The 12219-nt window shown below is 41.1% G+C and overlaps 1 protein-coding gene across 6 annotated transcripts in view; it reads left to right on the top strand.

Annotated features, from left to right (window-relative positions):
• LOC144688703 (DNA-binding protein RFX2-like) overlaps positions 1 to 12219 on the top strand; it is a 911596-nt gene that overhangs the window by 13495 nt on the left and 885882 nt on the right. Inside the window, exon 2 of one of the 6 annotated variants that reach the window (XM_078555563.1) lies at positions 7519 to 7713. The exons of the other annotated variants lie outside the window; for them this stretch is intronic. The gene's annotated coding sequence lies outside the window, so the exon portion shown is untranslated. The remainder of the gene's footprint in view (positions 1 to 7518; positions 7714 to 12219) is intronic. 6 annotated transcript variants of the gene reach the window in all.

Raw genomic sequence — 12219 nt, 5'->3', positions numbered from 1 at the left:
TCTCCTGCAGTGCGCTTTTTCCAACTCTGCTTCCACTGATTTCTTTGTTTTTCTGTTCATTACATGGAGCAGTCTCTCCCTTCTGAGAAATGTCTTGCTGGTCCCCTAAGGCTTTGAATACTGTAGATTATGTTAATTCTAATCAATAGCTTTTCAGTTCAACCACACTAAGGCAATGTATAAATGTGACTGATTTAGTTTTAATTGTACTGAAGTGGTCATCTCTCTATCCAATAGTCATCAAATGAGGAGAGTATAAAAGTTTGCTCTACCACAGCAAGTAAGTTGCATGTCCTGACTTGTTTCTGAAGAGCTTCTGAGGGTTGCCGCCCAGTTCAATTCTAATAATTTAACATGCAGCTAAACATGATTAGCTTTTGTGATGCAAAGGTGAAAGGAGATTTCTGCTCCTTCGCAAATCTGCATGGGGCCTGCAACCTGCCCCATAACATTCCACCCATTCAATGTTAGATTTTGAACAAGTAAGGTGATTACCGCTTTCTCTTTCTTTGCCCCTCTCTGCTCAGCAGAATTCCTATTCTTCTTGTTAATCTGACTGAACCTCACTGTGAGTTGGGCAAGTTGACCACTTAATCTTTCAGTTATTGACAGTCAGGACAATAACATATTTTAAAACGTATTCACTAATTCAAACAGTTTGTCATCCTACCCCAGTGTTCAGCAATTGTGCATATGTGGGATGTTTCCTAGGCCTGTGCCTTTTATCTGGAGATTGATACTACATACCAAGATGCAGAAATTTAAAATTAACCATTCTCATTGTAGTGACCAGGTGACCTTAAAGGTTTTGATTTATATGATATGGTGCTTTCTTTGAGCACTCCGAATTGCAATACACCTATTTAAGATTTAGTTTAAGATAAGCAAAGTTCTCATTGAGAATGTGCTCTGAACCTATCCCTCTGTTAGCATTGCATTTAGCTTTATCCAGACAAATTATGGTTGCTTGTTCCGTACATACATTGCTGCTTCTAGTGGAAGTATGGAAAGAGGCTTCCCTATAAGATCTGCTCTGAAAGCTTATTTTTATGTTGGTGTCTATTTTGTATGCTATTCATCTTTGCGTTTACTCCCGGACATCGGTCTCCAGTTTAATGCTGCAGTTTGTTGTTTTGGGTAAGCTTAGTTTATTTAAAGTTGAACCTCCTAAATGGAAGCTTTTCAGGGTCACATTCTGGCTTTATACTAGACATTCTGGAGTGGGTTGCTTATTACTAATATTAGTCCCTGATGATGCATAAAATAGGCAACCCAATGGTAAGATTCATAATCAGTTGAATTCAATCCTTCTTTTCATGAAGATCCAATAGTTGGAGTGTAATATGTCTTTTGAAAGATTATTGTAAAAGTATTCATGTCATATTATTTGGCCTTGTTGCTTCCATTTCTCATTTCCATCGCCCCAGCTGTCATCAGAGCATTCAACCATGCAGTCCATACAATTCGGTCCCCACACAATGTCCGCAGAAAGGTCTGCACATGAACACATTTTCCAGCAGGGAAGATTGAATAGTGACTGGGAATTGGAAAGCAGCTGGTCCCTCTCTAGCACAGTGTAGTTAGGATCAATTATATTAACAAATGATCAATTAGATTTTAAAAAGAAATTCATAATCATTTCAAGTTAAACATTTAAATTTCAACATGTTTATAAAGCTCGAAGGGGTGATCCTAGACTTAATATGACCATTGAGAACTTCACTCAGTCACAGGGTACTGGGTTAAACCACATGTATGTTGTAACTTTCTTGCTGCCGGTACCATCTGTGTTTTCCTCTATTGTAACAGGAGTTGGAGTTTAATTTTAGACGGGTTGAATCCATCATTAAAATAGCAGAGAGGGAATCAAATATTAACAAGTTGGGCATTGGTGCCAGAACTGGCTATTGTGTTTTTAAAATTGCCATATTTATATATCAGTCCAAATACCACCTTATAAAATAGTATTCATTACTATTTCAGCATGAATGCTTTTTATAAGCTGCTTTGAGAATATTTTATGCCAGTCCTTATAAAATTTTCCCAAGTTTCAAGCTATTTGTAGTGCAGGTAGTTGACAATTCAGTTGGGACATTGTTCTAATAAAGTGGATTTAAAAATCATTAACTTCTCCTTTTGAGCCACCCCCATCCCCCCACCACGTTGCTACCCTGTAACAGTACTGAAGCACTGTGATTGCTAGGTTATGCAATATGTTTTGTGCTTTAAATAAATATGTTGGTAAAGTACAAATGCTAAGCAAGTCTCAACAAATGGGTTTTTGTTCAGAAGTGCTGCCTGCCCTTCATGGATTTTCTATCTAGTATCATTTTTATTTCATTGCAATAAATACCAAAACATAGGTCAAATTGATTTGGAGCCCAGCCTCCTTATGACCAGTGTGCAGTATGAGACTTGCACAATTCAATTATAAGGATGAGCTGTTTTAAAATGCTGAGCTTAATTTTTGTAGGTAGATTGGAAGCTTTTTGCTGTTCCTTTAAAGTGAACAAGTTAGGAATGAAGAAATCCCATGCATATTTGGCATAATTGGTGAAATATTAATGGGTATTTAGTTAATGAGGAGTAGAGGCAGGATTTGGGGTATAGCATTGTTTGGTTTCCAGAGTATTCATTGAGTTGCCTGGCAACTAGCTCCTAGAAACAGAAGTGGACTAGGTCTCCCATGGCAACTGCTGTGATTTAGCAAACAATGTGAGCTAGCACAAACATAGCAGCCACTTTGGCTTGATTTTAATTGAACATCTGTATGTGTTTTTCTGTGATTAAATGGTGTTTGTTACACACGCCAGTGATGCATGTCTGAAGGTAACCCTCATTAGAATATGTAGCAAAGTACAGATAAGTATTCAACCAAATAAAGGTGCCCACCATGCCAAACCATCAACTTTTGGTAAATGAGCACCAGATTTTCAGAAGATGCAAGGCTAGTACTTGCTGTTTTGGTGTACTTTATCTAGAACTGGAACAAAATATTAAACTTCTACAACAACCTTGCTTCATCTCTGATCATGAAGAGCACTTCCTCCTGTTTTACACTTTATTGGCAGCCATCTCCAACAAAGCAAGCTTTGCAACACCTTTCTCTCTCTCTCTCTCTCTGTCTCTCATTACAATAACTAGTGTGGTTTGTTCTATGCAATTTTAACTGCAATGCAAGGTAAGAATTAGGGTTGGACAGAAATGGGTCTGTTGTAGCTGGGGTAGAGGGGATATTTTATTACTGGAATCCCCTTTGATTGTACAATAAGGGACTTTTTTTTTCACTAATAGAAGTTGTCAAAAATTTTGCAGCTTTCTAAAATCATGTCATGGATGTGATCATACACTTACCACAGACCATGCTTCAACTGATGATTTAACTGGGTGATGATGCTGCAGATCAGGAAGGCCCAGGTTCAATTGTTAGACTGCACTGAGTGAGCTGAGATGCTATGATTGGTGTCAGCTCCCTGAAACAGCAGGAGCTGGGAATGGGCAGATCAGTCAATGTTATTGCTCCTGGTGCCTTGCGCTGATAATGTAAATGGTTGAGGACAGAGTCGGGCTGCGTTTTGAAGCCCTTTACAGCTGAATGTTCAACTGAAATTGCTGAAGGCTTGTATCAGTGACTTCCGTAGAATTGCATTTGATAAAGTGCCACATAACAGGCTGGTGAACAAAGTTAGAGCTTGTGAAATAAAAGGTACAGTAACAATATGGACCTGAAATTAGCTGAATGACAAGAAACAGAGTCATGGTTAATTGTTTTTTGGAGTGGAGGGAGGTTTATCATGGAGTTCCTTAGGGGTAGGTGTTGGAACCCGTTCCATGTCAAAGGTTACGACACAAAATAAGATCTCATGATGTAGGGGGTAATATATTAGCATGGATAGCGGATTGGTTAGCAAACAGAAACAAAGTATGCATGAATGGGTTATTTTTGGGTTAGCATGGTGTAATGAGTAGAGTGCTATCGGGATCAGTGCTGGGGCCTCAACTATTTACAATCTATATCAATGACTTGGATGAAGGGACCGAATGTATGGCTGCTAAAGTTGCTGATGACACAAAGATGGGTAGGACAGTAAGTTGTGAAGAGGAAATGAGTCTGCAAAGGGACAGCGGTTAAGTGAGTGGGCAGATATTTGGCAGATGGAGTATAATGTGGGAAAATGTGAACTTCTCCACTTTGGCACGAAGAATAGAAAAGCAGTATATTATCTAAATGGAGAGAGATTGCAGAACTGGGGCACAGAGGGAACTGGGTGCCCTGGTACATGAATCACAAAGTTAGTATGCAGGTACAGCAAGAGATTAGGAAGGCAAATGGTTGATGTCGTTCATTGTAAGGGGGAATGGAATATAAAAATAAGGAAGTTTTGCCACAGTTGTACCTTGGTGAGACCGCATCTGGTGTACAATTTGGGCTGCTGATTTAAAAAAGGACATAATTGTATGAGAAGCAATTCAGAGAAGGTTCACCTGACTTATTCTTGGGGTGAAGTAGCTGCCTTATGAGGAGAGGTTGGACAGGTTGAGTACACTGGGAGTTTAGGATGAGAGGTGATCTAATTGAAACTCCTCGGGGGACTTGACAGGGTTGATGCTGAAAAGATGTTTTCCCCCTTGTGGGAGAGACTAGAACTAGGGGACACAGTTTAAAAATAAGGGGCCTCCCATTTATGAAGGGGGTGAGAAATTATTTCTCTGCGGTTGAGTCTGTGGAATTCTCTTCCTCAGCATGGTGGAGGCAAGGTCATTGAATGTTTTTACAGCAGCATTAGATTCTTGACTAATGACGGAGCCTAAGGTATAGGGGGTAGGCAGGAAAGTGGAGCTGAGGGCAGAGCAGGCTCAAGGGGCTGAATGGCCTACTCCTCCTAATTCAGGTGGCAGATGAAATTTAATGCAGACAAGTGTGAAGTGATTCAATTTTGGTAGAAAGAATTTGGAGAGATGAGAGAATTCAGGATACAATTCTAAAGGTGATGCAGGTTACAGGGACCTGGATAAATCATTGAAGGTGGCTGGGCAGGTTGAGAGTGCAGTTGATAAAGCATAAGGCAAGCTGGACTTTATCAATAGAAGCTTAGAGTACAAAGGCAAGGAGGCTATTTTAAACTTTTCTAGAATATAGGTTTGGCCTCACCTCAAGTATTGTGCCCAGTTCTGGGCACTACACTTTATGAAGGATGTGAAGGCTTGAAGAGAGTGGAGAAAGGATTCATGAGAATGGTTCCAGGGATGAGGAACTTCAGTCATGTAGAAAGATTGGAGAAGTTGGGACTGTTTTCCTTGGCAAAGAGAAGGCTGAGAGGAGATTTGATAGTGTTCAAAATCATGAGGCCTTTGGAAAGATAGGGAGAAACTGTTCCCATTGGTGGAAGGATCAAGAACCTTAGTGACCAAATTTAAGATACCATAAATCATGGCATATAAGTTGACCCAGATATTTTGCTGGCTCCAAAAATCATGTTTTTGCATATACCTGGTGTAGAAGCCTACCCCCTTTTTCAGCCACATGTTATACTTACACTAGTGGTCAGCCTCTATTTTTCAGCCCACAAACAGATGTTTTGCTTACCAGTACCTTTATAACTGGGCACAAGGGATCAAGCAGGTGACATGGACTATGTTGCAATGATGCTTGGGAGTTTAAGGCGTGGCCACTCTGCTTCAGATGCTGATAATATTTCAAAATGACAGGCGCCCACACCCATGCCGGATTCACTTTTATACTCGGCCTATGTGTCGACCTGCCCCATTTGGGAGCGGTTTTGAAGCTTCAACTGTTGATTTATATGTTGACACCTATGGTAATTGGCAAAAGAAGCAATGGCGACATAAGGAAAAACGTTTTCATGCAGCAAGTGGTTAGGATTTGGAATACACTGCCTGGCCTGAGTGTGGTTAGAGGCACATTGAATTTAGGCATTCAACAGGAAACTAGATTTATTATCTGAGAAGGAAGAATGTAGGGCTGTGGGGAGAAGGTGAGGGATTGGCACTAGGTGAGTCGCTCCTTCAGGGAGCCAGCACAGACACACTGGCTTCCTTCTGTGCTGTAACTATTCTATGATTCTGCGATTTCAACTCTGGATGGCGTTGGACACCAATAGATCCCTACCTGATGGCTGGCAAAAGCATTTCGATCACAGATGTGACATTAAACTGGTGACCTGACAACTACTTCGTAAACTTTTAACTTTGACTCATTCTGAATTCATCCTAATGTAAATACCTAACGTAAAGATGGCGATGAGAATTATACCAGTGTTAGGTGGCCAGCACTTGTTACATGTTATTTTGGGCTATGCTGAGGGTGGAAGGTTTGTGCAAAGAAAGCAAGGTGTCACAGCTGCTAATATGTAGTCAGTGCTTATTACTAAAGTGACCCTTTGGGCTTCATTGTCAGGTTCACGATGACCTTCTGAATCATTGGTGTTTATGGTGGGATATAAAAGAGGATGTCCCTGATCTTGTATGAAGTTTCTACAACCCCCATCCCATCATTCTCCGAGTCAGTGATATAACTTCCAAAATCTGCCAAAACTCCAAATGTACTCCGATCTCTCAAAATGACTGTCCACATTGTAAATGTTTGTTGACAGATTAATTCTTCTTGAAAAAAAAATTATTGCCTGTCACTGGATCACTTTACCCATCTAAACTGGCTTTCTATGGACGAGTATGCTGACATTGCAGATTTCAAGCAGTTGCTTCTTGGAATGCAATCTCCGGACCTTCCTCTGCATTGAGCAGGTATTCGCATTGCACCTTGGATTTACTTCAGCTTGCCAGCCCTATTGCAGGGAGGCCCCCAAAAAACCTCTGGAACTGGTCCTGAGACTTGCAGGTCTTGTTTTGAGTGCTTTAGGTATGCTTCATAGCCCAGTCTTCTGGCACCTTGTGTCTCTGCCTTTCCCCAGCAAAGGAGTTAGCCAGTGAAAAGGGTAAAGAGACACTGTTTCTGACTGGAGGGGTAAGAGAAATGTGATTCTGGTAGATTTCTACTCCGCTGAATGTTATTTAGATTTGGAGCATCTATTGCAATCAGCCAGGCCATTGATAGATCTTTGCATATTTACGTTGCAGTCTGCATAATCTTTACAAAGATAGAAATCACTTTACGTGTAGAAGTTGAAACTGAATTAAAATTGGCTTAAAAGTAAGGATAGTTTTCAATCAAGGGCTTCAATTCCATTTTCCCGCCCCCTACCCTGAGACAATGTCCTGTGTTTTAAATTCCCGACTAGCGGAAACAATCTCTCAGCATCTACCCTATTAAGCCCCTTCAGAATTCTGTAGGCGTCAATGAGATTGCTGCTCTTCTAAATTCCGGAGAATGTGAGCCCAATTTATTTAACCTTTCATCATAGGACAGCCCCTCATCCCAGAGACCAATTTAGTGAACCAAGTAGTTAGAATTTTCATTTTGGAAGCAAGAGTATGGGAGATTTATTTATAATAGGCTTCCACTAACCAGGTTTTGAATTCTATTACTCTATTTGTCAGGTGACGTCAGCAGCAATTTGGCTGACCACTGTAGCATTGCAAGGCATCTCCACTGTTTTCCATGTTGTTGTAGAGATGGATTTGTTACCAGTGGATCTAGACTGATTATAAACTCTTCATGCTCCAACAAGATATAGTAGAACAGGTGATCTCTACCAATATCTCTCTATAGCAAGACGCTGGAGGTTTGTATAAGTAAGTCAGAGTTAACTAATTATCTCTCCTGGCATCACCTGCAATGCTGCTTAGCTTGAACAATCCTGGCTAAGCTATTGAAAATTTATTGTGCTGAAACACTAAACTGCATCTTGAACCAGCACAGTGCATAACCTTGTGTTCGTGTAATTGTTTTCCTACTGTTACTGTGGGGAGAATATGGGCTCAAGATTTCAGTGTCATTATCTACCTTTTGAGAAGCCCATCCCAGCCATCAGCTTAAAAAGCTGACTTGTCAGGTTGTCAATGTATGTCTCAGCTTGTTTGATATGAAAATCTTTTTTTTTACTGGGATTGAAGGTCATTGATATAAACTAGATACACAGCCTGGAGACTTGAAACCCAAGAGATTAGCTGGAAGGAGAACTGAAAGTTGATAGAACTAATTTCTTCCCTTGCCATTGATCGCAAGCAAACTTGAGGCAACATGGGTTGTTGCTTTTAGGATAGAATTTCTAGGTTAGAATTATTTTGTGCCCTAAAAAAGATAAAACAAGCTGCTGAATCCAACTTCTCTATTTTTCTGAAAGGAGCTTTCTGGCTCTTGTTTCGAATGAAGGTGAATTTTTCTTTAGGACTAGTTCTAGCCTTTTGACAAAATGCTTTCCAGAGCGAAAATATTAACTGGTTTTATTGAGTATTTCTGTCACTGCATTTATAGAATTGCCAAAGTTTGAAATGAGTGTCATTTGTATTAAAGTAGGTCAGTAGGACTTGGTCACTTCTTCCCCACTGAGATTCTTATATTTAGGATTTTAACTCAGTAAACTGCTGTACTGCATGACGCTGATCACTGTTGTTTTGGGTGATTTGCAGTGCCTGACTGTATTCTGTAACTTACCTGTTTCCAACCTCCTCTAATGTGTATCTGGTTAAGGCTGGGGAAATTTGAGGAATAGCATTGATAAGATTATAATTGATTGCTGCCTCCATATTGGAAGCAATCAGGTGGGTGAGAGAGCACTGATTTCAGCTCCACATTCTTGATCCTGAAAAATCACATTTTGATGCATGCCATCCTTTTATTCCATGATCACCTTTTGGATTAGTAATTAAAGAATAATTAAAACAAAGATAAACCTTTTCTCGGGGTCAAAGCCAGCATAGGCTGAATGATACTGGTAGTCATATAATACATTTGTTTCACGTTTCTTGTCTATTTTAATAGATGTTACTAATGGAGTCCATACAGATAGTATTATTTCCATGTTTGGAATATCTAACTCTTGCAGGACGCACTATTTTTACCTCTGAAAGTAGAATTTTAATCAACACCAAAATGCACAAAATAGTGTGGAAGATTTTGTGGAGATAACCACAGATTCTCCCAGGATACCAATCTCACCCATGAGCATTCATCCCCTTTCAATTTCACAACTCGCCATGGTTGTAAATTGAACTTTTATGTACTTTCATATACCGTGGATATTTTTCTTTGCAACAAAATTGACTAAATGTTGGGTACTCATGTTGAGGTCATTACTGGCCTGATGTCCCATTGCATTCAAAGTGCAAACTCTGCTTTTATTCAGGGCTCCTGAATTATCATCATTGAACCAGAGGACACAACCTACACATGAAGTTGGTGGTGAGGTGGAGGGGGATGGGGGGAAATGCGGGGGGAGATAAATTCAAAACTGACCTAGGAAACAGTATATTAGTAAGTTAGTTGTCAATTTAGAGATCAGACTCCCTGAACATCTGGTGGAAACAGAGTATTGATTCATTCCAACGCAAATTTGATTTGTTTCAGAAAATAATATTTTGGAATGCAGTATATGAGTAATTTGGGGCATGATGGCAATGTTGCAGGCTTCGGAGGAACAGGTGACTTTAGACCTCTGGTTAAGAGCATGAGATATAGGAGATGGAGTGGGCCATTTGGCCCTTTGTACCTGCTGCACCATTCAGCAAGGATTGTAGCTGATTTATTTCATATCCACCTTCCTTCACTATCCCCATATCCCTGAATTCCCTTAGTACCCAAAAATCTGTTGACTTCTGCCTTAAATATACTCAATGAGCATCCACAGCTCTCTGTGGTTGAGCATTTGAAAGACTCAGCCTTTGAATGAAGAAATTTCTCCTGTCCAAGTCCTAAATGGCTGTCCACTTTTGACACATTCAGATGACACAAAGCTGGGTGGGAGGGTGAGCTGTGAGGAGGATGCAGAGATGCTTCAGTGTGATTTGGACAAGCTGAGTGAGTGGGCAAATGCATGGTAGATGCAGTATAATGTGGATAAATGTGAGGTTATCCACTTTGGTAGCAAAAACAGGAAGGCAGATTATTATCTGAATGGCTATAAATTGAGAAAGGGGAATGTGCAATGAGACCTGGGTGTCCTTGTACACCAGTCGCTGAAGGTAAGCATGCAGGTGCAGCAGGCGATAAAGAAGGCAAATGGTATGCTGGCCTTCATAGCCAGAGGATTCGAGTACAGGAACAGGGGTGTCTTGCTGCAATTGTACAGGGCCTTGGTGAGACCACACCTGGAATATTGTGTGCAGTTTTGGTCTCCATATCTGAGGAAAGATGTACTTGCTGTAGAGGGAGTGCAGCGAACGTTTACCCGACTGATTCCTGGGATGGCGGGACTGACATATGAGGAGAGATTGAGTCGATTAGGATTATATTTGCTGGAGTTCAGAAGAATGAGGGGGGATCTCATAGAAACCTATAAAATTCTAACAGGACTTGACAGGGTAGATGCAGGAAGGATGTTCCCGATGGTGGGGGAGTACAGAACCAGGGGTCACATTCTGAGGATATGGGGTAGACCATTTAGGACTGAGATGAGGAGAAATTTCTTCACCCAGAGAGTGGTGAGCCCGTGGAATTCGTTACCAACAGAAAGTAGTTGAGACCAAAACATTGTATGTTTTCAAGAAGGAGTTAGGTATAGCTCTCGGGGTGAAAGGGATCAAAGGGTATGGGGAGAAAGCGGGAGCAGGCTATTGAGTTGGATGATCAGCCAAGATCATAATGAATGGCGGAGCAGGCTCAAAGGGCCGAATGGCTTACTCCTCCTAGTTTCTATGTGACTGACCCCATATTCTAGATTCTCCAGCCAAGGGCGAGATCTCCTCAGCACCTACCCTGTCAAGCCCCTTAAGAATTGTATATGTTTCAATTAAATAATCTCTCTCTCTCTCTCATCTCACTCTCGCGCTTGCTCACTCCCTCTCCTAAACTATAGGAATTATAGGCCTAGCCTGCTCTATCTGCCAGGCCAATCTCCTCATCCCACAAACTAGTGTAGTGAACATGTGTATGCCCTTGGGTAAGGCTTACTACTCTTTGACAACTTTGATCTAATTCTATCAAGCTTACAGTCTTCAACTCTTGTTAGTAATGTTTGGACTACTTTTTCTGTGGGGTTTTTGTGTCTCAAAGGAGTGTATATTTATGTATTTATTCTTTAAATGTCAGCCATTGCTTCTTTATTATCACCTCAGCATAGTTTACAATCTATCTTGGCCACCTTGCCTCTCACGGCTATGCACTTTGCTTCATTTAGGTTTAATACCCTAGTTTTGGAACTTGACTAAATTTTCAAACTCAATATAAAATTTTTTGATATGATCACTCTTCCCTAGAGGCCCCTTTACCAAAAGGTTATTAATTAAGCCGTTCTCATTTCACACTGTTAGATCCAAAATAGCCTGTTTTCTAGTTGGTTCCTTGGCATATTGCATGAACTTGTTCCCCACGCTATTACTACAAATGTGGTTTGCCCAGTCTATACAAAGATTAAAATCCTCCACGATTACTGTATTACCCTTAATACATTCACCTCTAATTTCCTGATTTATACACCGCCCTACACTACAGCTACAATCTGTGAGCTATTCATAGCCTCCTCTCCTCCATGCCCCCCCCCCCCGCACCAAATGTTTTCTGCCCCTCGCTTTACTTGGCTCCACTCAAATTGATTCCACGTTTTGATTTATCTGCCCGTAGTATCGGTAGGAATGACCACCACGCAGTCCTTGTGGAGACAAAGTCTTGTCTTCTTACTGGGGATACTCGCCATCGTGTCGTGTGGCACTACCACCATGCTAAATGGGATAAATTTCGAATTGATCTAGCATTTCGAGACTGGACAACCATAAGGTGCTGTGGGCCATCAGAAACAGAATTGTACTCGGCCATAATCTGTAACCTCATTACCTGGCACATTCCCCACTCTGACATTACCACCAAGCCAGGGGATCAATCCTGGTTCAATGACGAGTGCAGGAGGGCATGCAAGGAGCAGCACCAGGCATGATGTGTCAACCTGGTGAAACTACAACGCAGGCTGTTTAGCACGCAATAGTCCTCAGCAGCAAGTGATGGACAGAGCTAAGTGACTCTACAACCAACAGATCAGATCTAAGCTCTGCAGTTCTGCCACATCCAGTTGTGAATGTTAGTGGACAATTAAACAATTCACAGGAGGAGAAGGCTCCACAAATATCCCCACCCTCAATGATGGGAGA

Source organism: Cetorhinus maximus, chromosome 13 (genome assembly GCF_964194155.1).
Source record: "Cetorhinus maximus chromosome 13, sCetMax3.hap1.1, whole genome shotgun sequence".
Classification (NCBI taxonomy): domain Eukaryota; kingdom Metazoa; phylum Chordata; class Chondrichthyes; order Lamniformes; family Cetorhinidae; genus Cetorhinus; species Cetorhinus maximus.
The sequence above is the reverse complement of the archived record's forward strand: the minus strand, read 5'-3'. Positions and strand labels throughout refer to the sequence as shown.